The 3460-nt window shown below is 36.5% G+C and overlaps 1 protein-coding gene across 1 annotated transcript in view; it reads right to left on the minus strand.

The window, feature by feature from the left end:
• The window catches only part of SCYL2 (SCY1 like pseudokinase 2), a 64573-nt gene that overhangs the window by 59225 nt on the left and 1888 nt on the right, over positions 1-3460 (minus strand). The gene's annotated exons all lie outside the window — the stretch shown is intronic.

Genomic DNA, 3460 nt, shown 5'->3' on the forward strand with positions numbered 1-3460 from the left:
TCTTGAAAAAGGACAAACTAGGAATCCCAATCAGGTCTCCCATTTCAGAGTCTAGGTGGAGAGTGAAGCCATTCACCAAGGCAGGACTTTTAAGAGATAACTGTTTTTGGGGCGCCTGGGTGGCTTAGTCAGTTAAGCGTCCGACTTTCGCTTGGGTTATGATCTCGTGGTTCGTGGGTTCGAGCCCCGCGTCGGGCTCTGTGCTGACTGCCAGCTCGGAGCCTGGAGCCTATTTCAGTCTGTGACTCCCTCTCTCTCTGACCCTCCCATGCTCGCGCTGTCTCTCTCTCTCTCTCCTAGAAATTAAAAAAAAACAAACAAAACAAACAAAAAAAAAGAGAGAGAGAACTGTTTTTGAGAGAAAGAATTCAATTTTGGACATTTTGAAGCTGAGTTGCCTGAATGACATTCACATGAAGATATATCTAGTCGGTTTTTAAATATAAAGGCCAAAAACTTAGAAAAAATGTCTTGACTGACGACAAAACTTTGGGCACCATAAACTTATAAGCAGTACAGTAGTTAAGGCTGTGAGCTTGAAAAAGGTTAGCCAAGGAGAGCTTTTAAAAGAAGACCTGAACCTGGGGCAGTTGGGAAGCTCAGTGGGTTAAGCGTCCAACTCCTGATTTTGGCTCAGGTGGTAATCTCAAGGTTCGTGGGTTCAAGTCCCACATCTGGTTCTGCACTGCGGAGCCTGCTTAGGATTCTCTCTCTGCCCCTACCCTACTCACACATTCTCTTTCTATCTCTCTCTCTCAAAATAAGCAAACTTAAAAAAAAAGAACTGAACTTAAATGAGATTTTGAATTATTAGCAATATCCATCCCTTTGACATATAAGAAACCTAGAGTCCAAATATCTTATCTTAGAATGTTAGCTTTTCAAATTTTCACTTGATTGTTGAATAAAGAAAAAAAGCCCATATTTTTCCAAAGACAGTTATAAATGAGAGAAATATCCATTCATATAAGCCATTTCCCCTTTTATACTATTTAGTGGAATACATGTGAAATTCAATCATCTTTTCCTCCTGAATCTCAGGCAAAATAAGATCTGGGACAACTTAATTATGATTCCAAGAGTATAACTCTCTATATCTGGCTCAGCCATCACTTGGTTTTTGGTAGAACCAGAAAGTAAATCTGCTGTAATACTAGATTTTACAAGCAGCCGGCAGAAAGTGGGTTGACTGTTATAGCACCTGATGGCAAGCAGCTGAAAGGAATTGGCAATTCTTTCATTTCTCCCTACTTATAAACTCTAGATAGAGCAGAAATAGAGTAGGTAAAATTAGATTTATGCTAAAACAAAATTCCTACATTTTCAAATAACACAACTGCCAAGAGTCCCTTACTTCCCCTAGAATGAAATATTAAAAAGTAAAATTAGCTTGGATTTATGTTGGAAATACTGTAACGCAAACTAAAAAGTTACTATAATTACATCTGGTAATGAAATGATGTTTAGTACTTGTTAGTCTCATGGCACCTAGTAGAAACTAGACTTTCAATAAGCACAAAATAATACACACGGACCACTAATGAACAGCACAAATAAATACCAATGAACTCAAAATAGTTTGCTTTATGCCTTAAAGATGCACAAGGGTCTGAGATTTCTTTCTGTATAAATGCCGGAATATAAAATAATACCACTTATACAGTGATTTATACAGTTAAGTATTCATAAAATGAAATTTTGTAATTCAAAATAAGAATTACATTAACATGACACAAATGCTTTTGGTAAAATAATTCATAAAATTTGAGAAAAAATGCCATACCTACACTCCCATATACAATGTTTATCTCTTTACATCTAAAGTAAAATGATTCTGAGATATATTCTCGAAATACATTTTCTTTTCTTGTGAGAACACTCAGAGATCACTATAAGCTTTAAAAAGATGCAGTTTTCAAAAAACTGATTAACACCATTCTTTGGCCTTTCCATCATGCTTAATCTTACTCAGAAAACAAAGATTACATCAGCAGAGTACAATCATTCTCTTTACAACTACAGAAAGTATCTAATTATTATCCGTTGAGCTAGAACAGATTACTTACAGGAGACAAGTTGATTTAAGAAAAATATAAAACACTAAAGAGACTTAGGAATGAAAGTGATGCACACATCTGTTCAACAAATTACTGGTTATCTCCCAGGTGGAAAGCACCATACTAGGTGCAGTAAGAGAAACAAGAAGTAAAACATTCCATCACTATTTACAAACTTCAGACCACTCTACAAGAAGACTTAAAAAACAACATAAGAAATCACAAGGCAATATATCCTTAAATATCAAATTAGCAATTTAAACAGTAAGATCTGAGGAGACATTACGTTCAACTCTTTTGAAGGCACTTCAAGCCTATGTACTTATTGCAGTTTTTATTATAGCAAGTCAGGCAGATTCTTGAAATTACCGTAACTTCAAAAAAAGTAGCAGCACTGGGGTGGCAGCATCTCACTATTCAGCCCCTTCAGCGGAAAGGAATAATTAGGTAGGAAATTAGATTAAATGACCACTAAGATCACTTTCTTAGATCCACAGTTCTTCCTTAAGAACATACAAAATCTGAAATACAGTGGAGTATTATGTGTGAAAAGAAACTCATAAAGCACCAAACTGTTGTATAAGGCAACGGTTTTCAAACTCTGATGAACATCTAAATGCATCCAATAACACTCAAAGTACTAGATAATTTGTTAATTACATAGATGCCTATCTACTGTCTCAAACCTTTGGAATCAGAATCTATAAATGTGCAGTCAGGGCAGCACTTGTATTTTGAGCAGCTCCTCAGTAGTTCTGATGCACAGTGTGAGAACTAAATGTTATATGATTAAGTACACAATCTTCATTGGCAAGGAAACCTGGGTTCAAATGCCTATACTAATACTTACTAGCACTGTGACCACCAACTACCTCCCTAACACTATTTCTAAACCAAAAAAAGGGGGAAATGCCACCCATATATCATGTGGTTGTTCAAAGGATTCAAGATGATTAACATAAAATGTTGAATACAATTCTTGGCACATTTAGTAAGCACTGAATGAATTCATTCAACAAACATTTATTAAGCACTTACACAGTACCAGATGAAAAACACCTCATTAATTTATTAATAAATATGGCAACTCTGTAATGGTGTCATGTGAACATATAATTATGGGACTATCTTAACCAGAAAAGTCTCCCCCAAACTGAGCTGAACAGGCAGTAACTGGATGAAAAGGAAAAGAAGCACATTTCCAGGGGGAGGAAGCATCATAACCAAAAGCCACGTACCTGAAGCAGAACAGAAAGAACAGGGTGACTAGGGGAGAAAGGAATGCCAGAAAGCACTATGGAAATGAGGTTCAAAAGGCAACTGGGGGGGGGGGGGGCACAAACAGGTTGTTAAGGATATTAGTTTCTCTTAAAAACAATGGAAGCCACTGAACGGTTTTAAAC

Source organism: Hyaena hyaena, unplaced genomic scaffold (genome assembly GCF_003009895.1).
Source record: "Hyaena hyaena isolate Hyena2069 unplaced genomic scaffold, ASM300989v1 scaffold_261, whole genome shotgun sequence".
Taxonomy (NCBI): domain Eukaryota; kingdom Metazoa; phylum Chordata; class Mammalia; order Carnivora; family Hyaenidae; genus Hyaena; species Hyaena hyaena.